The sequence below is a fragment of the Ursus maritimus genome, unplaced genomic scaffold, assembly GCF_017311325.1.
Source record: "Ursus maritimus isolate PB19 unplaced genomic scaffold, ASM1731132v1 scaffold_4, whole genome shotgun sequence".
Classification (NCBI taxonomy): domain Eukaryota; kingdom Metazoa; phylum Chordata; class Mammalia; order Carnivora; family Ursidae; genus Ursus; species Ursus maritimus.
The window spans coordinates 10,091,059-10,116,351 of NW_024426552.1; the positions used below are offsets into that span (position 1 = coordinate 10,091,059).

The window sequence follows — 25,293 nt, forward strand, 5'->3', positions numbered from 1 at the left end:
CCCCCCCCCCCCCCCCCCCCCCCCCGCCTTCATCGGAGAGACACGCTCTCATACTCTCTTAGCTTTGCAAATCTCTCGCTCTCCCTTCTTCTTCCCCTCTAGTCTCCTGGTAACACGGAATGATGGCCCAGAAGGGAGAGAGGAGCTAAGAGAACTAACCCACGGATCCAAGATGATTGCAACGACGCATTTTACCACAGTGACATAACGTGTAAAGCTCCTGCTAGGGCTTATGAGTGCGAATTCCTTGGGCCGCCCATTTAGGAAAATCTGACTCTAGCGGCTTGGGCAGCGGGATTGGCCTGTCTCCTGCGGCAGGCAGTTCAGGAGTACGGACCCACGGCTGGTTCGGTGGGGCCTGGATGCGCCTCTATTTTGGCCTGAACCTCAGATCTGTCCGGGCAGGGAGGCGATGCGAGGCCTCAACCCCTTCTCCTTGTGAGGCTCTGTCTTTTGCTTCAGGAAAGGAAGCCTGTCTCCGCAAACTTCCCCTTATAGATCTTGCTGGCCAGACCCATGTCGCAAAGCCTCTGGCTGGAAAGTGCCTGGGACAGAGGAGTCCTCTCTGTCCTGCCCAAGAGCAGAGAAAAGCAGAGGGGAGGTAGTGGGACCCCCATGCGGCATCCCCTATGACAGCAAAAGCAGTTCCTAGACGGGCTGCTTCCCCATGACATCCCGTCCCATCTGTCCCACCACTTCTTTCCGTGTCAACAGTGCTTTGAAAATACACATGGAGAAACCCCGAATTCTTTAAGTTGTGGATGGAAGCTGAGGCTGGGGCGGGGAAATGTTGATTCTCGTTTACTGACAGCAAAAGAGGCAGGAGATGGGGTGGGGCAGGGCCAGGAGTTGGTTACAGGGAGCCAAGGGAGTCACGCCTATGTTCTTTTTGGAAGGAGAAATCACACTTGCCTCTCCTGTGAGAGAAGAAACGCAGAAAGCTTCACGTCCATGGGCGTGTTGCTTCTCCAAGGGCCACCGCACCTGGCCTTGGGGCTAATGTCCGGGTCAGTAACTGGAAATAGTTCGAGTTTTCCTAGCCCTGACTCTTCTGCATTCTCAAAACCCCACAGCCCAACCCCCCACAACTTTTTTTCTTAAGAGAATTCTTTTCTACAAAATTTCTAGAGGGGAACAATTTGTTTTTTTCTTTTTAAGTTGCCCTCCTTACCTTTACTGCAAGATATTTTTATCTTCGATGGAACTATGACAGCCAGATAATAACCCTCGATCTCGGAGGTCGAGCACTTATCCACACTGTATTTCTGTAAGTGATAGATTATGTCTGCTTTGTAAGGACGGGCCCTGTCTACTTCCTCAGTCGGGATACCAAGTTGTCTCCCTGCAAGTCAATGCCTCCTTAAGACAAAAGAAATCTTTTTTTTTTTTTTAGATTTTTTTTTTAATTTATTTGTTCGACAGTGATAGAGACAGCCAGCGAGAGAGGGAATACAAGTGGGGGAGTGGGAGAGGAAGAAGTAGGCTTCCAGCAGAGGAGCCTGATGTGGGGCTCGATCCCATAACACCGGGATCACGCCCTGAGCCGAAGGCAGACGCTTAGCCGTTGTGCCACCCGGGCGCCCCAAGACAAAAGAAATCTTTATTCAGTTTTTCCCTGAAATAAGAAATAATGTAAATCTTTCATTTTGTTGTGTTGTAAGATCCATGTGCACTTAGAGAAGGCTTGATTTGGTGTGGCCCTGTGTCCTCACAGCCCATGGTTCTTAGGTCTTTTTTCACGTGGTCTTCTTTCTAAACAGTGAGCATTTTAGGAGCCCGCATGTAAAAGGTCATCAAAAATAGAAATCTCAGTTGGCTCGTCAGGTTTGCCCCATGGCTCTGCTGATTTCAAAACGAATGCTCCTTTGGGTCCACTCACAGCTTGTGCTAAATTGATTCTGAACCAAGGACACGACTCACCAAATCTTGAGACCCGGTCCATTGAAAGCAAGGGTTATGTGGCTCTGACATTTCGCAAAGCTGCTACTTTACCTTCCTTGCTAGCTGTCCAACTTTTACTTCTCATGTTTGGGATGTCCTCCACAGAGGCTGTGACTCCGAAAAAGAACCTTCTCTGATCTCTGATGGTGAGTGAAATCTTAGATGAGGGAGAAATCCGATATAGCTTGGGAGCTCGAAAAGCAAACCTCTGTCTCTACCCCTCCTTGAGGGCTAGCTTAGTCCTGAGTAGCATTGTGGCTCTTCTGAAAACGTAAAAGATTTCAGACATTCTTTTTTCATTATTAGATTTTATAGAAATGTCTAGAAACTATTGCAGTAGTCAGTTTGCCAGGTAGGGGTGTGTTTAAAAGAGCAAACTAGTCACTTAGAATCCTGAACCTACTGCATGATACTCTGTGGTCACAGGCCACCCTGGGGCGAGCCTTGTTGGGGAGGTGAAACAGGTTGTCAGAGCTGCTCTCTCATGGCTCAAGGTAGAAGCTGTTTCCTTTTGCGATGCAAAAAAATTTAGCATGCATGTCCTTCAATGGTTATTTTCTATTTTAGCCTCAAAATGTGCGAAGGGGAATGGAGATAAACTGAAATACGTTGGTTTGGGGGCCATTTTTTTCTTCCGGGAGCAGTTTTAACACCAACCGCACTTGGCTGCCCTTTATCACATAGCTTCTGCTGCACTTTGAACTCTGTGCACCGAGCCCCCCATTTCACACCATGTGCAGGCAGCGTCTGGGCAGCCCCATCCCCTTCCCGGCAGTCACAGCTGGACTTGACACTCACCCACTTTGCAAGAGCATAATTTGTAAAAATCTGAAACTGCATTTATGTATAAAACCCATCCAAGGGTCTGGAGGGCCTGGGAGGAAGGAAAAATAGCTCTATGCTTCGGGAATCCTCTCCTGTCCCAGCCCTTTATAGGCTGGTTTACATAATGTGGTGGGAACAGGGGAAAATGACATTACATAGGCCCTGGCAGGTGTGAACAGAAACTCGAGCTCCAACATCATTATTATGGAACCTACTGTTTGTTGATAAAGATCAGATTGGCTATTATTCCCAAAGTTCTAGAGCAGAGGAGCAATTATTAAACAACCTTAAACAAATATTAGCACTGTGAAGGGAGGGGGTAGGGTCATGTAAAGATGTACAAATGCCAACAATGGAAATTCTGTCCGGCTGTCAATCATCCTGTGTCATTGCTTCATATTTTTAAGAAAAGAAGCTATGCCTCCATTACACCTCCCACTTCCACATGGGCTGTGTTCAAAACAAAGAGATCATTGAATCAGAGAGGTAGAGGAATCTGTTTAAATAACAAATGAACTCTAAGACTGGGCCCTGTATTAGGCTTTCTAGGTTATGTGTGCGTACATAGTTCTATCTAGATAGTTCTATATGGTTTCAGTTGGCATTTGAAACTGGCTAACTGTATAACTCTCTAAATACGCCTGTATGTATAACATACGATACAGAGCACATAACATGTAACACATTCTACATACTGTATATTTTGGCTGGAGCGATCTTAGACATCGCTGAGCCTTAGGGCCCCAGAGACATTCACTTTTCCAAGGTGTCGCAGCTGGTCAGTACCTGAGTTAGAACCAGGAGCTGGATCTGCTTGGCTCCTGTCTCTTAGGGTTTTCCAGACACTGGACGTACGTAGATGGCAGATTCCACCTGGGAGTCTCCATGATTAACAGACAGCTCTCCTAATCCTCCTTAATTACTCTTTTCATTGGTCAGACACCACAACCCTTTACAGGCTAAATCCCTTCCATTGTGGGAAAACATTCAGCAGAACAATTTAAATGGAGCAGAAGAGCGTCTTCTGCCCTGGTGTGATTTGGATGTTCTCACCCACCCTGTGGTTTGGGTGTCCTCTTTTACCCGATGAACCCAGCAGTGCCTTAGCTAAGCTACCCACCACATACCGGCCACCCCCTTAAGCAATTTTAGGGTTAACCAGGTTGGTTTGAATGAGAGTCTCTGGTGAAATCTGTGACCAGAGGAACTGCAAATGCCCGTATTCGCACAGAGGGGTGAGATGGCTTGGGCCAAGGCTCCCAGCCCCCAGCTCTCAAAGGAACCCCTGTGAAGTGGAGAATGCTATCTTCCCATAAGACTTGAACCCCGGCTACACTCCCATCAGGGACATATGTCCTCACGGCACTCCTGATTCAAAGCACTTATACTCTCAAGCAGCCTCTCTCAAGAAAAATAAAAGCTTTTTCCTCTCTTGAGCTTTCTCTCTCTCTCGCTCTCTCTCACACACATGCACACACGCACACGCGTACACACACACACGTGCACATGAACGCTCACAGAGGCTAGCATTAAAAATCCGCATGCCTTAGAGAACCCACTGGGATTTCTCCCCATAATGTACATTGGACAAAGTTTTTGTAGGTGGAACAGGAACTTCTGAAAGTGGAGAGTCATTTCCAAACTCTTCTAATCATGTGACATACAAATAAAACTTAATTAGCATGCCTCAAAACCTAGGCATAGTTATTTACTTATAAATGACACGCCTGCACTGCTCTACTGATGTAATTATGGCATATGCATCATAAAACACAGCCTAAAAATAGAAATTAAAATAAGAGAAACCTAAAAGTGCAAGTTGTGATGCTTTTTCCTCCCCTCCCCTCCCCTCTCCGCAACAATACTTCAATCTGACACAGAAAGTTTCCAGATACCTGCAAACTTCTTATTTTGTAACTGGGACTCAGCCCCTACAAGCGACCTTTATTCCTTCACTTGGAAGCGTCAGCTGATGTTTCAGCATCAACCTCACTCCAGAAGGAATCCTGTGTGCTTGACCATCAGGTCCTTTTCTATGAGCTGTCTTTGATAGGGACACCAGAAAGACAGGCCTGAGCAGAGGGTGTGGGTCATGGGTGGGTGCGTGGGGAGGGCAGGGAGCCCAGGGGGTTGGGATCAGGGGGTTGGTTTCTACCCTGTCACCAGCACTTACCACCTGTGTGAATTGAAGCCTTTTACTGAAACTTGCAAAGCCCAGGTTTCTCATCTGTGAAGTGGGTACAATGATCCCTCCTTTGCATGGCTGGCAAGAGGACTTGAGATAAAATGTATGAGGCAATGAGCACGTAGAAGTCAGTAAGTAAAAAGTAACTCTGAGAAATGCCATGGAAGGTGTGCAGAACAGAGGCTAGGGCAGGAAAGTAACCTCCGCTAAGCCCAGAACACAGCTCTGCCCCTGTGCCAAGAGCCAGGCACGTGCTGGGATGAACAGTGGGGTCTACTTCTCTCCCCACAGATCAGCACAGAAATGATCACAGTGCTTCTTGGCAGAGGGCTGAGCTTACCAGGGTTAAACTGATCGGAGTAAGGCTGGTATTTATTGAGCATAAGCTACGTACCAGCATGGCGTGGTGCCAAGCATTTTCTTGTGTTACCTCATTAAATCCTTTGCACAAACCTAGGAGTAGGAATTCTCGTTACTAATCCGGTTTTATTGAGGGAAGTGTGGCATGCAGAAGTTAGGTAACCTGCTTGAGGCGAGGCTGCTGGTAAATGCAGGAGCCAGGAGTAAATGGAGGTGCCGCTGCAGAGTCCACGGTCGGCCTGTGGGGAGGTCACCATGCTCTTGGTTTGACAGGTGATATGGTTAGAGACGGATCCGGGTTCCTGGACAGCGGGTGACGCTGTGTGTGTTGGGGGGGGGGAGGTCGAACCTCAAGTGGCTTTGAGCCAGGGGGGGACACCATCCACGGTCCGGGACTGCGTACATGACACTGGACACATTCAGTGGCCGGGGGTCCCTCCCACCAGTGTCAGTGCTGCCCTCACCCACTCCTTTTATCCTCCTCCTCCTCCCCATCAGAGCCGCCCCCAAGGGAGCCGTTCATGGGGCTCCAGGGCAGTCACAAGAGATACTTCTAGAAGCCAGTGGTGCTCAAACCAGAGGGTTAGCCAGAATAACCTGTTCCCAAGACGATACGGAAGTGCTGGTTTAGGTCGGGAGAGAAGTCACCACTAAGTCTTTCTTCCCAGCCAGTTGTCTCAATCCATCAGTCTGGGAGTCCAGCAGGGGTGACTCTCTCCTGAGACAGCGAGGCACTTTCTAAAAAGTCTTAGGAGGCGCTCACTCTCGGGATCAGGGGAGGCCGGCCCTGCATGCTGGCATGACTCTGAGAGATGGGGTCGCCTTAAATTTGCATATCCAGGCACTGCTCTGGCCCCATCCTGGCCCATGTCCAGGACCCACGTACAGAAGAACCCAAAGAATGATCTGGCCGCTCATCAGGGGCCTCACCCCTGAGTTCATCCTCCAGGAAGCCCCCCGGAGCCTGCACTGCCATGACCCTGAGCCTGGCCAGGGTTTTCAGTGAAGGTCCCAGCAAACACTCCTATCCAGTTATTCCCACGGTTGAGAGAAAAATTCGACCCGGAAGCAGTTGATTCAGCTCTGACAGCAAGAAGTGGCTTCAGTCCCTCCTGTAACCAGGACCCTCAGTATCACCGGGGGCCAGTTGCAGTGCAAGGGACCCACTCCCTGGCGAGCCTTTCAGAACAGTCTCTCCGTCCTTCGGCAGAAACATTTATCAATTTCGAAGTCCTCTGACATCATTACAAACCCTGTTTTCAAGTAGGTGGGTTGGAGATTTTCTTTTTCTCTTTAACCTTATTTGTATAAAAGGCATTTCTCATCTGATTATTCTGCAACCAGTACCACAGAGTCACAGAAAGTTCCTTCCCTTTCTCCTTGGGCTCCACGTGGCAAAGGCCGCAATAATTGATTGCGTTTCCCCCCAAAGCCAGCTCACAGCGGAGAGAGGGCCCTGCCCACGGAGATTGCAGGGAGCCCGCCAGGCTCTAATTGCTGCTATGCAAACATCTTAATGGGAACAAATTAAAAGGCGCTCAAGCTAATTATTCTCCACAATAAAAAAAAATAATAATAGTAAACTAATAAAGCTGCTTTGGAAAGGTGATTCTGTATTCCCGCAAACGAGCTGGCTTTCCTTACGCAGAGTGTGCAATTGACAGGGAAATAAAAACGCCACGGCGTACACTAGAGATTATATTTTGGGAATTCTTGTGACTCAGAAAACGCCCCTGCATGCTTATTTAGGGCCATCTGCACACACCTCAGGGCCCGGCCCGCCCTGGCCCCACTTCCCTTCCTCCCTCCTCCTCCGTCCTCCCTCCGTGATCTCCACTTGACCTTCAGCCAGGCTCTGGTTCTTGTTGGGGAATCCTGGCTCCCAGGCGCACCATGGCCCCCCTCTGAGGCCCAACCTGCCCACGTAGACCAAGTCAGGTTAGGCTCGAGCACGTCATTCACACAGACACGGCTGGCATCGTTTCAAACAGCCTCATCGGTCCCTTCCACGCTTCAACGAAGGCCATGTGGCTTGAAGGAGTAGACGGCAGAGAAGGGCCCTTGGCGCCCATCGCTGCCTTAGATGAGCCTGGACAGCTCCTTCTGCAGGGTCCCTGACAGGTTCTGGACCAGGAGGATGACAGGGAGCCCCCACCACCAGGCTCCGTCAGATCCCGCGCTATTGCTGAGAAGGGTTCCGGTTTGCATGTCAGGTGACAATTAAGTTTCATTGTTGCTTATTAATGAGAAGGACAGCCAACATTAACCAGGTGCTTACAATGCATCAAGAACTTTGCCACCGTCATCCCTTTTAATAAAAAACCTTATGAGAAAAGTACAGCTCTTAATCTCTGTATGATAATAATAAAAAAGACACATGAAGCAAAGCTGAGTTAAGAAAGCAGCCCAGGCCACAGGGCTGGCGGGAGGCAGAGCCCAGCTGGAATGTCTCTGGCTTACCCGCTCCCATCCTGTGACGCGGTGGCCGGGCTGGCATTGGACACAGCACGGAGTGTAGTAGAGAAGCCCGGGGCTGACTCGGGGTCTTGGCTCCGGGCTGTCTGCATCCTTGCACGGTGATCATCTGCTCCCCGTCCCACCTGTGTAATGAGAGGGCAGGTGCTTGAGACCCTTCGGTTCTGACGTTGTAAGGGAAAGGCATCAGGCAGGCTGAGAAGTTGCCTTCTCTTAATTCTGTGCTGAGTTGCTCAACCTCACCACCATTGACTCTGGGGATCAGGCCATTCTGTGTTAGGGAAAAGTGTCTTGTGTGTTGTAGGACATACGGCAGGATCCCCTGACCTACACCCACTCGATGCCAGTAGCCCCACCTCCCCCAGTTGTAACAACCAAAAATGTCTCCAGATACTGCCAAATGTCCTCTGAAAGATGAAATCACCCCTGTTTGAGAACCACCACTCCAGAGAAACCTTAGGAACCGATGTACTATTGTTGCTCCCCATTTACTTATGGGTCCAAGGAAATAAAAAGATATGGTAATTCTGACCCTTTCTAACATGTTTGCATCCCCCCCACCCGGTTTGACCCCCGATCCGCCCATCTTCCAAGGCTGATTAGGAGGATAGAAACTGACAGTCCATGGGCAGGGGCCTTGAAATTAGGGCGCTCAGCCATATTACCCGTAATTAAGAGCAGAAAATAAGAGGTACCCACGACTCCAGCCTGCTGAAGACAAGCAAGAAAGAATTGGTAGACTGTGATTACTTTCTAGAAGAAGCCAGGTCTGTTCCCCTGACCTTCAATAGTTTTTCTAGAGCAAAGGAGAGAAAATTAGGTACTCCTGGAACAATGCTTCCAGGTTGCTGTGGTTGACATACACAATGGATGATATTCCGAAGAAGGAAGTCATCCCATAAGAAGTGACGAGAGAGCATTGTGGGAACATCAAGTTTTATTGAGCAAGCACTAGTATGTAGCATTTTCCAAGGACCAGGCCCTGGGTTAAGTGCCTACAAATAGGAACTCACATCCGTGTTGTCATTGATACAGTGGGGACATTAGTCTCCTTGTTTTACATAGAAGGGACTGGGGCACAGAGTGGCCATGAAATGCATCCAAGTTCACACGTCTGGGAAGTGGCATGGCCAGATCCGTGCTGTGTCTGTTTTGGGGTCCTGAGTGCTTAACACTAAGCTGAGCATACGTAAGAGATGGTCTTCCAGAAAGCATGTGACCTGGGCATTCATGTCCTTTGGAATAAATTAAAAATGAATGATCTTGTCCTTTAACTACAAACATCGAGGGAAATAGGACTGTGAATTGACGAGAAAAGAGCTCTTCACTATTTCAAAACCATTTGAAGTACTTGGGTCGCGTTTCTGAATCCTGATTTTGAACAACTCATTTTCTTTCCTTTTTCATATTGGGTTTGTCAGCATGTCTTTGATGAGGACTCTCGATATCTAGAAGAAAGATAATCAAAAAGACGAGGTAAGGATAGCTTCAAGGGCCCAAAGCTCATTGAAGATTGAGTCAAGTTTCAGAAATGCCAAAGCATATTCAATTGCACTTTTCTACGTATAATTTCAAATCCTCTTTGGGAAAATACTTCTTCTGCACCACTGCCATTGCTCCCATAATTTCTTATAGCAGGGTTATGAAAGCCAGTCAATGGGTCTACTGCTCAGTGCGAGGAAGTCATTGTGCAAGTTGTAAGTCCTGGGACACGTGTCTGTGGAGAATGCTGAAGAACAGAGAGCAAGGTGTTCCCATATCCCCATCACAGACGTAGATGGACACAGTTTATGTTTGCTTCCTGAAGCCATGGGGCTACCAGAGTGATGCAGTGATGGCCAAGACTTCTAGGGTGCCCATCATGATCTCATGCAACAGGGCGCATTCCAGTTCCAACTATTATTTATTCAATTCATATATGTAGTGCAGTACTTACCAAAATGTAATTCAAGGTTTTCTGTTTATAAATGTATACTCCCAGAGACTCTAAGCAAATTGAGAAATAATCTCGTGTCTCCTTTTCCTCTTTTCCACAGCACCTGGCAAGGTGTGGGCACTAAACAAATGTTGGATAGATGGATGGATGGATGTTTAGGTGGATGGATGTTTGGATGGATGGATGTTTGGATGGATGGGTGGATGGATGGATGGATGGATGGATGCATGGATGTTTGAATGGATGGATGGATGCATGCATGAATGGATGCATGGATGGATGGATGTTTGGATGGATGGGTGGATGGATGGATGGATGCATGGATGCATGGATGTTTGAATGGATGGATGCATGCATGCATGGATGGATGCGTGGATGGATGGATATTTGGATGGATGGGTGGATGGATGGATGGATGGATGGATGGATGGATGGATGGATGGATTGGTGGATTGGTGGATGGATGGATGTTTGAATGGATGGATGGATGCATGGATATTTGGAAGGTGGATAGATGGATAAAGGGAGGGATGGATGGATAGAGGGATATGGATGGATAGATGGATGGATGGATGTTTAGATGGATGAATGTTTGGATGTTTGAATGGATGGATGGGTGCATGGGTGGATGCATGGATGTTTGGATGGTGGATGGATGGATGGATGCATGTGTGGATGAGTGGATGTTTGGATGGATGGATGGATGGATGGATGGATGGATGGGCAGGTAAACAGATATATGGATAAATCCATCAGCCTTGTGCTTACTGCTGAGTTGTAGAAGCCCCAGTTGTATGAACAGAAGAGGCCACAGTAGTCTCTCCAGCCACACAACCACAGCAGGGAGCAAGAAATTAGGACCTCTAATCAGAGTTGGTTCCCCCCTTCACTCCTATGATTAGCTAAGGATAGGAGAGACTATGTGAGGATATTAGGGTAAACAGAAGCAGGCAGCATGGGGCTGGCTCCACCTCTGTCCAAAGGGTGTTGGTGGTGGTGGTGGGTGTCTATTGTGGGAAGCTGAGCAAGTAGGCATGGAGAAGCACATGAGAAAGTGCTTTATTTTTTGAAAGATTTATTTATTTAATTTAGAGAAAGAGAGCAGGGAGGAGGGGCAGAAGAAGAGGGAGAGAGAATTTTAAGCAGACTCTGCTGAGCATGGAGCTCATCACAGGGCTTGATCCCAAGGCCCTAAGCTCACAACCTAAGATCATGACCTGAGCTGAAACAAAGAGTCAAAAGCTTAACAGACTGTGCCACCCAGGTGCCCTGACTGGCTTGTGCTTTTAATTGAATACCTCTGTGGAGAATGAATGTCTATGACCAAGAGAATTTGTAATCACAGGACAGACAATGAGGTCCACTCCATTTCCCACTGGGTTATCTCTAAGACACCAAAGAAAAAACAACGGAAATGATGCCTTCAATTCTTCTGTTACGAACTCAAAAACACCTTTTCTATGGGAAAGCTAAACCATTTGCATCCTGTCCAAAAAAAAAGAACTAGTGGAAAACCGGAAGAGGTTTTGTACATAACGTGCAGCGGATTTGTCCTTAGGGTCTCTGTTTTGCTTTTCTCGGTAAAGTCTCAGGGAGCTGAGACGACACACAGACGGTCCCATGAATGGCTAGCCCAGGGCACTCGGCATGCTTTCTCTATACCTCTCGATTTAGGGGAAAATGTTCTTCAGTGAACTGTTGGGCAGGTGAGGTTATATACGGGTGTTCCCCGTTCCGTTCAGAGACCCTCAGCATCTGTTGGACAACTGTCGTAGCTTGCGCTCCTGACCACACTGACCATTCCCCCAAAGCCCGTCTGCACCTAAATCCCCCTCTGCCAGGCCTAGGGCCTGGTCACATGGACGCACACAGCTTTGCCCACAGACACATCTGCAGCTAGAAGGGATCCTGTCAAGGCCGGGCCTCATTTTTTGTTCCATTCGGGAACATTCCTTAGTGGATCCTTGGTCCAAATAAATGCCTTCTTATATTAGTAATTTCGTTCTTTTCCTTAAGGTTTGTTCGCCTGCTTCCTTTCCCATGGATCTGTTCGTTCAGTCCCCTTTTTAATTTGTTTAGACCACATATCGGGAACTTCTTCTCAGACTAGTCTTTTCTCCTTACTTTTCCCATTTTCTTCACCATGCATTTCACCTTCAGAGATCTTAAATCAGTGGTTCTTAACTAGAGGGTGCGTGTGAGAAGCAAGGGGTAATGTTGCCCCTGGGGCACTTTTGGCAATGTCTAGAGACATTTTCAGTCGTCACAACTGGTGGGGGGACAGGAGAAGTGCACCGGCATCTAACAGGTTGAAGCAAAAATGCTACCACACACCTTACAACGCACAGGACAGTCCTCCCCAGCTACGTAAACAGCGACGAGCTTGAGAAACCCAACCTTGTAATACCACCAGGGTTATGGTTGCAGAGATGCATTTCTACCCTTTATTCCCTCTTGGTGTTTTACTTTCTGGAAAGTGTGACCCCTCCCCCTGAAATTGGGGAGGCAGTTGAGCATGTCTTCAGAGGACAAGTACCTGTAGACAGGTGGATGGAAAACCTGCAAAGTCTCAGAAATTATGCTCACAGAGGTCATCTGGGGATCCCGAGGACTTTCACAGTCTCGTATCTCCTATAAGCACCTTGGTATTATAAAAGAGGATCCTAATCTCTTTACTCTGTGGAGGAGGAAGCTATCCCCTTCAACACATGGTCTGAAGACTAAAGTAAAGACTTTGAGTATCAGAGGAACAGGAAGAAGGCAGATAAAAGACAAGAGAACCCAGTGTAAAGAGACAAGACCAGAGAGCATTTAGAGACACCAGATCACAGGCTGGAGAGAGAAGATAAGGAGAAGGCTGGAGTCCTAGGAGCAAAGCTGGGGGACACCTCCACACCGGTCAGGACAGGGGCCAGATGGCCAACAGGGATGTGCCTAAAACGCAAGAAAGAAGGAATTCCTACTGAGACCAAAAGGTTCCTTTAAGAGAGAAGTTAAGGGTTGGAGGGCAACAGTGGGCATGTGGTTAAGATGCAGCGAACGTGCCTGAAGCAAGGAATAGCCTAGAACACCAGAAAGCATTCCTCCAGGAAGTATATACTTGACCTGCAGGGCAGGGCATTATGGGTCACTGGTACCTACTGGGTGCCAGGCTGCCAGGGGGTCTCCATACATTATCCCCCCTGCCACCCAATGCCTTCTGAGCCAGTATGAGGATGCCGAGTTTGAACGTGAAAACATGGAGGCTCAGAGAAAACAGAAATAAAAATTTAGAATTTAGCAAGGCTAGGAAAGAAAGCCAAGATTACAGGAGCAGTAATCCTAGCTATATCAGGATTATAGCTGAGGCATGTTTATTGCTTTGTACCAAATCATTAATGCGCTGCAATACTTTTATTCTGTTTAGTTATATGTAACACATGAAATCTCCTCTAACTTGAGCTTAGAGCAGGCTGTTCAGCTGACCACCAACTGCCAAAAAAGGAAGGAGGGACGTCAGCTGGAGCAGGGGAGACAGCGGGGAGAGGCTATGCAAGAGATCCATACTGGGGGATGAGTGTGAAAAGCAAACACCCATCCTTTGGTTCATAGATTCGATCATCTGGATTTCAAGTAGAGTGGAAACTATATTTAACAAAAAGAAATTCCTTCCCCACTTCGTATGGCAAGCCAATGAGCTAGGGGTCCACATTCCCTTATCCCCACTCTCTCTGTGTCTATCGTGACTATATAAGCAGGTTCTCAACCTTATGGCCAGCACCCCATTTCCCTTCCCAGCCTCTTCTGCTCCCAGAGCCACGGTGTGCCTGCTTAATGACACTCTGTAAAACATGTTAGCAATGACCCATCAGCAAATGTACTGAAGGGCTGACAAGTGCATGACCATGTATTATAGAACGTGGCCTGGAATACAAAGACGATATGGCCCTACTGTCTAGTAAAGGAGGCAAAGCCCAAGCAGGGGAAAGAGTCAGTGAAAAGCACATTAATCGAATAGCACAGTGCAGATGTAAGAAGCCTCACAAACCAGGAAGATGACTGGCTGCTGAATGAGAAGCAGTGATCTGAGGAGGGCCCCGAGGAGAAGAGGTCATTGAGTCCAGGGCTGGGGAGGACGAAAGAGATGACAGGAATGAGGTGGCCAGTCGAGCTGGTTCAAGAGATGCTCACGGGTAATGAAGAGACCACACCAGTTCACTAATGAGCAGTAAAATGGGAGCCAGATCTTTGAACGCTGAAGCAAGGAGGCTGGACTTGAACTTGCCACCGAGGGGGTTCTAAACTTGGTAATACAGAAGAATCCCCTGCGCGGTCTGTTACAATGCAGATTCCTGGGGCCTCCTGAGAGACCATGAGAGGCCCAAGAATCTGCATTTTAACAGCCCTGTAACCTTGGTGGGACTTTGAGAAACACTCAGTAACAGGAAGCCTTGGACTGGTTTTGATGAAGTCAAAATAGAATCTTCATGAAATTTCAGGGTTTGGCAGAATTTAGCAGAACTTATTTCTACATCTGACAGCTAGCTCCTCCTCTGGAGGGACTTACTCATTCTAGATGGCGAGACTTCTGGTGATTTTTCTCACTCCTATGGACTTTTCTAGTCTGGTCTCTCAGATCATACTTTCTGCTTATTCCGTGTGACTCAAAAACATTTATTTTAAAGTGTATGTCATAGCATTCTAAATATGGGTTCCATATTCTATACTGCTCCCCCAAACTAGACAGTTTCTGGAAAAGCTGTGGGCACGTGGGAATTCCAACTATGAGATGCAAAAGTTTTCCTCATCAGGAAGACTCTGACTGCCTGGGTTTTTTCTGTGTGCGAGTTTTCATTTATCTGTCACATCCCACCCCTTCCCCACCATCGTTGGGCTCAGAACCCAACCTAGAGTCTCCTGAATCCCTGAAGGTGTTCCCCACTGGGATGTTAAAAAAAAATCCCTTAACTCATTCAAATTTTTGTTCCCTCTGGAGCAGAAAGGAATTTCCTTTTCCACTGGCAAGGTGGCTGGTGTTAAACCAGGACCACGGCAATAGATACAGCTTGCCTGAAATACTTGCGGGGCATCCATGGGGATCCACTCTAACGTGGAACCCTCTGCCTGGGACTCGTAGCCTACACAGAGAAATTTATGGAGAAGGATCCGCAGGAATCTCCCAAAGCCTTGCTATGATTCAAAATGTGGGCTTCGGACCAGCAGCAGCAGCATGACCGGCAAACTTGGTAGAAATGCAGCATCTCAGGCCCCAGCCCAGACCTGCAGAATCGGTCTGCATTTTCACAAAAGCCCCCAGGGGGTGATTGTGCACACATTCAAGTCTGAGGAGCATTGCCCTAAATCTCCAAACTGCCCCACCCCCCGGGCCCCCCAGGATTGGGCCTCTCTGTCTCCGGATTCTTGCAAAGACAGAGCGGTGTAATCAGTTACAGGGTGTGGGGTGGTGGACCGGGTGTCACTCCCTCCTGCCTCCTCGCCCTTCTTGATGCTTTCCCAGAAGCTGCACCTGCAGGGCTGTCGCTTCTCTGGGAAGCTTCTTGAAACAGACCCCCCCCACACACACACACCCCACACCCCCCCCCCCCTTGCCTCTAGGGTGGGGCTGTACTACCTCTTTTCTCTCTATGAGCCTGGGATGCTGACAGCCTCAGATGGAGGCATCCTGTTTGTCGAAAAATAAACCGGCAGTTAAAGCAGGGTTGCGAGAGCGAGAAAACCACAGGCCTGCGCGCCGCTGATAACGCGGGCAGGCAGCTTTTGCAGAAGTTCCGTCGCTGCAGCGCACGGCGCACCAGGACCCGCGCCACCACCTCCCTTCCTGTGTTGGCTGCTCCCGTCCCCGCCGTTTCTGCCTGTTGCTTTCTATGCTGCTCTTTCAGTTACTTCACCCATTGCTTTTTCTCAAGGATCCCCTCGCTGCTGCTGCTGCTGCTGCTGCTGCTGGGGCAGAGGGACCGGCTGATGACGCCCTGGGCGGATAGGGGCAGATCCGGGCGGGTGTGGGGCTGAAATTGACGAGCTGTCAGGAAAATGAGAGTTGAGAAGGAGGTGAGGCTGCTTTCTCCTCTGCAGTGTACAACGCTCTGACCCCGCTTTGAGAAAAAACAAAACAAACAAACAAACAAAAGAAAGAAAGAAAAGAAAGAAAGGAAAGAAAAGAGAAGCAAAAAGCAATCCAGATGAGACCAGTAATACCAAAATCTTGTGTAAAAGCAACCCCAAAGTCCAATATCCAGATTGTTTTCTTTCTTGGAGTAAACTGACCTGGCCTGATTCCATGCGGTGAATAACTAGTTACGAATCTTCCCCTTTTGGGGGATATTAAAAGCTCTTTCCCCATTTGCCTGTTATCAGATAAGCAAAGCAGATGAGAAGTCAGTGGGTAACCACAGGTACAACCACAGTATTCGCTGGAAACCAAAAGACTTGACCCTCCAAGGCAAAGGGTGTAATTGAGAATTAACCTGAAAATAGTTTCACACAAGCTATAAAACTCTGTGTGCTCAAATCAGTAATACAGACTTCTCTGTGCACGAAAAGAACCCCCCCCCCCCACAAATCTCTCCAATCACAGAAAATGGTTCCTATTGGCCTTGACTCGCAGCAGAGCAGGGAGAGGCCGCTGTGAACCACAGGGGTCTTGATCATTGCTGGGGCCTCTCTAGCTGGCCATACTAAGCTTCTCTTCCTGAAGCTTCAAACTGGCTTCTGTTCTTCTTCTTTGTCCAAAAACACAGGGTAGAAACAGACCATATGCCTCCCTTAATCTTTCTGTGTCCATGATGAATAACTACCCTGGGGGGATAAGAATTGAGCTTATTTTTTAAGGATTTCCAGAGAGGCATATCATTTTCCCATTTCCTCCCTTAGAAACTTCTTCAAATTTGTAAATTCTCCTGCCAAGCAGTTCCTCGTGGGGAATCACTCCTCACACTCTGCTTTGCAAGCCTATCTTCCCATTTCTGTGACCCTTTATTCTTTATCTCGTGCATGCCTCCTGCTGAAGTGCCGTGTTCTCCTAATTAAAGCTGCTTTGCTAGAGCCAAGTAAATAAAAGGCCCCATACATTTGGGCTAATCCAGGTATAGACTCAAATAATAAATAACTCAATTTTATGACGAAATAAAGGAGTAAGAATTCAGGTCAAAGGATGATTCATTCTTAGGGAAGGAGGAGAGGATGAGCCAAGGCTAGCATGAGCCACGTATAAACAGTGAAGTTCACGGTCGATTGGGACTGAAGGCCGCCTCGTAAGACCAGTATGGAGCACATGGGAAGCACCATGGGAGGACCCGCTGCTCGGCCCGTGGAGGGCCAGGCCACGGAGAGCTTCGAATACACTTAAGAAGGAGCTTTCTGTCGTGGGCAGTTGCTCGAATTGATGCAGGATTAGTTTCATGACCTTGCAGACCTCATTGAAATGCCCTCTATGAACGTCGTTCTCATTTAAACAGGCTCATAAACAAACGAATACAAAGATTGCAAAGAGAAAATAATAAATCTGATTTTAACTATATATTCCGGAATTTGCACACTATCCTCTCAGCGTTCTTCCAAGTAGCTCCCCACGCACACTGCCGGCATCGCAATAGCTCTGTCGTGACTATAGCAGTTTGCGAGGTGCTCTTTTGAAAGGACTTTAGTGGTCAGTTTATGGGCTCGAGGAGCAGAACAGCCTCCTGACTTGGAGCTCGCACTTCATTTTTGACCAAGATTAGCCTTCCCAGGCTTCATTATCCTTATTTATCACTAGTTTTGGTCTTACATGGCTCTCGCGGTTTCTAACAATCAACTCTGTTGCTGACATTCCAGACACCGGGAGTATTTCTGAGGCGATGCCCCAGCCTGGAGAGCTCTCCTGAAAAAGAGTTAGCAACTGGGTGTTGAGAATGTCAGCATTGCTGGAAACATGCAAAGTAGCAAATCCGCCTACGGCGCCTCAGGAGGGTTTAAAAAGTCATCATCGAGTTGCAGCAATGCCTGGTCAGAAACAAAACAAAACAAACAAACAAAAAACAGCCAGCCTGAATTTATAATGTACCCTCTTTACCTCTAGGTCCGGTGCACTGGGTGGGAATGAACTTTATGACTGATCCTCGCTCTTTGAAAAGTTAAAAGAAAAAAAGATGCAGAGAGTGAATTAAAACTCTGCGATGCGAAGTCCTTTGGGAAATGCTAAGAGATCTATTCTGACCTCAGACATGTTCTAATTGTTAATAGCAGGCAGATTAATACATCGTGTTGTATCAGGATGCTGCTGTGGCTACTTTAATAGAGAGATTCAGAATTACTGGGGCTTGAACAGGTAAAAGTGGGCTCCTCTCTCTTGTAGAGGCTGGGAAGGTTGGGGTGGCATTGTCCTAACCACAAGGAGCAGAGTGGTTAGGACATCATCTACCCTGATGATCTACCCTCCACAATGCCTGGCTCTTACCTCATGGCTCAAAATGGCTGCCCCAGACCCCAATACCATGTCCACCTTCCAGCCAGCCAGAAGAGACAATACAGAATGGGAAGATCTACTCTTTCCCTTTAACGGCAGGCTCTGAAATTTGCCCACAACACTGCTGCTGGAAGGCCATTGACCAAAACCTAAACAAACAGGAGGGGATGCCTAGCTGTAAAGGAAGCTGGGAAGTGTGGTCTTTTGCTGTGCAGCCATGTGCCAAACTAAAAAAATATATTTAAAATTTATATATATATTTATATTTAGTATATTAATTTATAGTTAATATAAATATAAAGATATATAATATGACATATATACATTTAATATAAATATATTTGCTATAATAGATCTAATCCAACCTATAGTAAAACATTTGATTTGGTATTTAATTATTTTAATATGTGAAATATAATATATTAATATTAATTATAATAACACAATAGAAATAGATTAATGTATAAATTGTAAATATATTAACATATTATATTAAAATCATAATTATGCTCATTATTAATATAATATACAATAATATAATATATCTCACCTAATGTAGAACTACATGATTAGGGCCTCCTGGGTGGCGCAGCCGTTACGTGTCTGCCTTCGGCTCAGGGCGTGATCCCAGAGTCCTGGGATCGAGCCCCACATCAGACTCCTCCCCTGGGAGCCTGCTTCTTCCTCTCCTACTCCCCTTGCTTGTGTTACATTTCTCGCTGTGTCTCTCTCTGTCAAATAAATAAATAAAATCTTAAAAAAAAACTACATGATTAATTTATTAATTCTGTATAAATAATATATATTTCATAAAATATTAAATATAATATTTTATTTTCTATGTATGTTACCTCCATGTACAAAACAATGTGTCATCCCTATGTACACACAGGACCCCCTGGCTCCCACAGATACTCACCTGGTTCCTACTCTCTTCCGTCCATCCTTAGTCATATGCACTCCTCAGCAGTCCCCTCTGGACCAAGGGATGCTGACCCTGTTTCTGAGCATCGTCCCCCCACCTTTTCCTCATACTCAGGCTCCCGTCCCATCTGCATCAGGTGCATTTGCACGTGGGGAGCAACTGGCAGAGAAAGCAGGGCTGCTGGGCTGGGACACAAAGTGCAGGGAGGCCCTGCTTTAGCCCCAGACCTCTCGGGTCAACTGGAAACGTGTGAGCGCCCATGGCTTCTCTGTGGGAAGGGGAGCCTGTCCCTTGCAGCCCACCCTGCTTGCGAGCAGCTGCTGCCCACCAGCCTGATCTGTCCGGAGAGGGAGAGAGAATTACAGGAGAAGGGGGACTGTTTGGGGGTGAAGGCCTGCTCCCCCTTCCTCCAGCAAGGACACAGGAGTCGTAATGCATTTCACATTTACATCATCTCCAAAGAGCCGATGGCTCCCTTTCAGGAGTTTTGAGGGCTGGTCGTTAAACACAGCCATCATTCAAAATGAGATTATATAAATTTAGAGCTCAACAGAGGATTTTACAACAAAGGTAATAAATACAGGAAACCCATCACTGCCTAATTATTCTTCTGTGGTTTACAATGATCTATGCTTTTGGGGTTATTTACCCCTGTTGTCTCTAAATGGTGGAAACACCGCATCACCGAGAGCTGCTGTGGTTGAAACTGTACAGGTCAGTAGCGATCGCCGAAATCTGCAAATGTGATCTCGAGGTCTTTTGTGCAGGAGAGCTGGCTTCGAAACTTCCCGAGCCCTCGCTGGTTTAAAGCGAGGAAGGAGCCAACTCCTGAGGCTCTGACATCAATTACATTTCAGGCCATCCTAGGTGGGGCCAGACGGGGCACCAACAGACTCCGTCAAAAGCAAGGCCAAGAGGGAGCCCCTCCTGCGCCCCCACTCTATCTCTTGCCAGCCCCCCTGAGCGTACGCAGACTCTTCAACTCTGTCTATCCTGTCCCAAGGCAAGCCACACCTCCTTCCTTAAAGCCGCTGGTAGACCACGGAGCCACCAAGCAGCTCCCTGGGGGAAAGTTACTATTATCTAGATTCCCTGCCAGCTCCCCGTTAACCTGTGTCCAGTTTTTATTAGACAGTGACCCCCCAGCGAGCTGCTTATGATACGTAGGTTGATGGTGTTGCAGATTAATGACACGTATCTCTCTGTGATCTGTGTGTTGGGGGCCCTCTTTGCCACTCCTGGAGCTCTTGTCAGCCTCTTAGGTGGGAACTCCCACTTGCTGGAAACATTGAGAAAAATGGCACTGAGCCTCTTCTTACCTCTGTCCCCCTCTCCCCTGTGGGAGGAGAAGCGCATGCAATGGGAGAGACTGGGGGGAGTGTGTTCTCCTCTGCTCCTGTCTTCTTGGTGGATGCCCCAGGGAGGGTCTGCCTTCCGGAGGTCCTGCCCCTTCCCCCAACTAAGCCCCATCTCAGGGCTTAGCAGGGGTGAGACAGGGCAGGCTCTGTGGCAGGCTGTGGGCTCCCTGGGGTCCTTTCCAAGGTTCTCACTCAGATGGAAACTGGAGGAAACCCCGGTTGTAATCTTCTGTCCTCAGAGTATTCTCCAACCCATCTCTTCAAGCAAAATGCCTTATGTTTCCCTTTGATTCTAGGGAGTATTTCTCAGTTGCTTTGGAGCTGGAAGCGGGGAGGGCAGTACCGTTCAGGTTGGTGTATTTCTATGTCGCTTACACACACAAACACGCAGAATACTCACTATGGTGCCCTGTTTGAGTTGTTATATTTTGAATTTCTGTGATTATTGCTTATTCCACAAATAGCAAACAAAATTTGTCCAATAGAGAAAAAAACACATCCGTCCCTGGACCACCTCGTTTATTTATAGTTACTTGGTTCATGAACACTTACATAGCACTTGCTGCATGCCAGATGTTGTTCTGAGTACTTTGCAAAGAACAACTCGTGGAATCCTCAGAATGATCCTTCCATGCTAGATGCTATTATTAGCCCCATTTTGCAGATGGGGAAACTGAGGCACAGCATGGTGCCCAGAATCTCGAGTTCCAACTCAGACCGTCTGGCTCCAGGATTCAAGCCCACTTTGCTTAAGCGTAGCCCCAAAGCCAAGGGGCTCTGCCATGCATGGAACTTTCTCTTGAGCAAAGACTGTGGCTTCAGGAATCCCAAACTCCCCTCCAAGCATTCCCGGTTGCCATGGCCATTGGCAGCCTGGAGGCTCCCCAGTGGACTTGTTCCCCACACCCGTCCAGATCTAGGAAGCTTTCTGATGAGTCAGAGACAAGACGGAGCCCCAGTTTTGTGGAGGGGATTAGCAGAAGGAGGAATGAGGGGCCCCCACCACCCTCCTCAAAGGCCACCAACGGCGGCTTGGGTCAGAACCTTCCGTGAGCTTCGTGGAAACAAAGTGCTCTTTCAAAAGTTGTAGACAAATTATATTTCCAAAAAAGAGTCACTATTTCAAGGGCCTGATTTAAGGCATCTACAGGCTCAATTAATTGGGTGACTTCTTTGTTTTTAAATCTGATTTCCACCCACACGTCGGCCTAGCCCACGGTCCTGACTGCACTCTGAAACAGAGACCGATCATGGGGTGAGAGGAAGAAGTCGGGGCGTGGGTAGGTGACGCTAGCAACTTCGTCTTCTCCATCCTCAAGACGGCGGCGAGACTAAGAAAGCCACCAAGGCCAAGGGCCTGTTCTCTGCCTAACCAAAACCCCCACAGGCCTCTTGGCTTTAACTTTCGCCCCCCAGTTCTGGCCTCTGTGAAGAGCCCCCGAGTCCATGCTTGCTTTGCTCTCTTGCTAGAGCACTTTAGGGACTCCTTCAGAAACGGGACTCATTCAGTCTTTCTTCGGGTGCCACTTTCTAAATGAGGGCAAACCAAACCCAAACACCAAACCACTGTGTTTTCAACCGGGCGCCCTATCAGCCTGGGATTCATCGCCACGCCCTTAAATGTCAGCTCTGTGATGACACACGCCTAAGAGATCATTCTGTGTTTCCAGGCTCCAGGAGGGTAGGTCTAGGAGGAGAGGACAAAAACTTTTTTTAGAGAAAGACAAATGTATGCCAGTTCTCTTTAAAAACCCCTGGCCACCCTTAAGGCCTTAGAGAATAATCCTTTTTTCAGTTTTTTCTTGGCTTTATCTGTAGTATTGAATCATTTGGGGGAAGGGCATGACTTGCTTTCAAATTTTCGATGTTTGAAAAATCTGCAAGTAGGAAACTGTAGGGTCCTGGACAAGCCCTCCGATGCCTGAGATGGTGCAAAGAGCCCATCATTGGCTCACAGTTCCCTACTTTGTCATGGAAATGACATCTTCCAGGATAGCAGTCTTCTGCTAGAAGTCCGGACCCTGCAGGAGGAAGCTGGTGCTGGATGCCAGCAAAGGGGCAAAGGAGCTCCCCAGGGAGTCCCGTATGCAAAGAGCCACAGGAACTGTCCCTTTGTCCCGGCGGTGCCCTGGGCTTCCACAGCTCTGGGTTTATGATTAACCAGGCAAGAGGCGGGCTGGCATGGTCCATCCCCTTCCCTGGATGGGTGCCGGGAATAGGAGCTTACTCATGTTTCTAGGGTGTGGGGCTGTACGGTATGAGCCCATCTGACCTGCCAAGGCCCTGGGGACTCAAGAAATTGTATCGTATTTACTCACTGCAATCCCAGGGGCTTGATCTCCCGACCCTGAGATCATGACCTGAGCTGAAATCAAGAGTCAGACGCTTAACCGACTGCGCCACCCACGAGCCCCCTGCAAGTTGACAGTCTCATACTGGGCCTCTTGTAGACACAAAAGAGGACCAGGTAGCTTTTGCCCGCATGAGTTACAGGACCGCTGGGGACTAGAGACAGATGCACACGGAAGAGCTGGGTGGCATCCTCAAACCACATGGGATTGAACAAAATACACTGTAATGCTAGAGTATTTCAGGAGACTGGCAAGTCACAGTGGAGCTGGAGCCATTACAGAGGCTTCAAGTGAAGTCAGGATTTAAGCAGTAAGAGGAGAGCAGGGGAAAGTAATACAGGAAAGGGGAACAGCATCTGCAAGGCAGAAGGAGCTGAGTGCATGGCTGGGTATGATGAGTTGATCACTTAGACTAAAAGCGGAATATGGTGTTGGAAGGTAAGGATGGACTGGTGCCCCCGGTCTAGATTAGTCTAGGCCAGTCTAAGCCAGGTAGTTGAACTTCACCCCCAAGGCAGTGGAGACCTATGGGGACTTGAGCTAGAGGTGTCCTGGTGAAGCTATTCCCTGCTTCCTTTCAAATGCTAAAGCAAACCAAGCTACCCTATTCAGACAACAAAAGCTGGGTCAGGGTCCTTGGAAAGCCAGCCCTGGGCTAAGTCCTAGGGCCCCTAGACACTAAGATAAGCCCCTGTCCCTTAGGGGCCCTTGGTCTCATGAAGATTCACTGCAGACAGTTGAGCAGGTTGCGCACTGTGCAATGACAACCAGTTGAGGGGACGATGGAGGCTGAAATCCAGTCTAGGCTCCACTTGCCAAATCAAGAGTCACGGCATGGCGTATGGCCGCCTAGAGGATGAGATGCCTTCTCCAAAGAAAGGGATTATCCATTCACCACGCTGTACATCCGCAGGCCTACGTATGTCTAGAGTGCCTTTATCTCGTCCTCTCATTGAGTAGTAATTAGGGCAATATCAGATCACCCTAATAATCAAAGTACTCATCAGGCCTGCAGGGGGGAGCTTTCTTCATGATGTAAGTGTTAGTTTGCTAGGGCTGTCCCAGTGAAGTGTCACAGCCTGGGAGACTCAAACAACCGAAACGTACTCTCTCCCAGTTCTAGAAGCCCAAAGTCCAAAACCAAGGTGTCAGCCAGGGTTGGTTTCTTCCCAGGGCTGCAAGGGAAGCATCTGTTCCAGATTTCTGTCCTTGGTTACAGATGGCTGTCCTTTCCCTGTGTCTGCACACCACCTTCCCTCTACACGTGCCTATGTCCAAATTTTCACTTTTAATGAGGACATTAGTCATACCAGATTAGGACGCAGCCTCATGACTTCATTTTAACTTGATGACCTCTGTCAAAGACCCTATCTCCAATGGAGGCCACATTCTGGAGAACTGGGGGTTGACACATCAACATATGAATTTAGGAGGGGACATGATTCAGCCCATAGCAATAAATTATACTATCCATATGATTCATTTGACTTAATATAGCTGTTCCATGTCTGAGGCTTGTGGGTCACCCCGCCCCTGGTCCGCTCCCACATCCTCCTTTAGAAGGGAAACAGCATCCTAGGTGAGCAAAGTTGCAGGGTCTGGGCCTCTCACCTGTTTAAGCTCTTAAGGCCTGAGTCTGTATCTTCATCTTTGTGTGAGTGTAACCGGTTGCCAGGGTGCGAATTAGGAATTCAGGTCTGTCCTTGTTGCCCCCAAAGCTACCGGCCCTTCCAGATCAAGTGGACAATTCCACTGTGTGTGTGTCCTCCATTCTTTAGCCAAAGACTTTATTTTTTTTTTAAGTTTTTTTAAAAAGATTTTATTTGTTTGTCAGAGAGAGAGAGCACAAGCAGGGGTTTTCATTCCCAATTCAGTCCTCTTGCATCTTTGTGCGCAGGCATGTATCTTCTTAGATTTTCCAACTGGATCTTCTGTTTCGGGCCTGGACAGAAGTCAGCCTGACCCCTCGGCAAGGTGTGGCCTGCTAACCGAATGGGTGATACCTCGGTCTTTCTCATCATGCAGGCCGCTTTGGTCGCCCACGGCTCCCCCACCTGCTGGGCATTCTGTCCTTCATTCCTGTCCAGTGCCTCAGCACACCCAAGGTTTTGCATATTGAAGGCTCAGGTTTCACTGAGGGATAACAGCCTTCACCCCAACCCAAGGCATTTCTCACCCTAAGCAAGTGGGGAAAGTCTAGGTCCAGGGAAAGGAAGGCTTGGTGCCCTGCTTCTTCGGGCCTCATAAATCCCAGTGAGCCCCGCTTAGTTCTGCTCCCTTCTTTCCACTTAAACACCTGTCCTCTCCCATCACCCGCCCTCCTGACCATACTCAGCGCTCTGAGCTTCACTGCATCCCTCTCCATCCCAAGGCCACAGGGACACACACACACACAGACACAGACACACACACACACACACACACACACACACACACACACGGAGGAAATGTTCACAGGCTCTAAGGCCCAGAGATTCAGATGCGGCAGGCTCAC

The 25,293-nt window shown here is 48.1% G+C and overlaps 1 protein-coding gene and 1 long non-coding RNA gene across 5 annotated transcripts in view; one reads left to right on the top strand and one right to left on the bottom strand.

The window, feature by feature from the left end:
• Window positions 1-25,293, top strand: part of RUNX1 (RUNX family transcription factor 1) — a 242,891-nt gene that overhangs the window by 6,825 nt on the left and 210,773 nt on the right. The gene's annotated exons all lie outside the window — the stretch shown is intronic.
• LOC121100391 lies at window positions 16,156-20,735 on the bottom strand. The gene is made up of 3 exons (XR_005832131.1): window positions 20,410-20,735; window positions 18,716-18,896; window positions 16,156-17,580 (listed from the first exon to the last, which is right to left on the bottom strand). It is a non-coding gene; the product is annotated as an uncharacterized LOC121100391 (long non-coding RNA).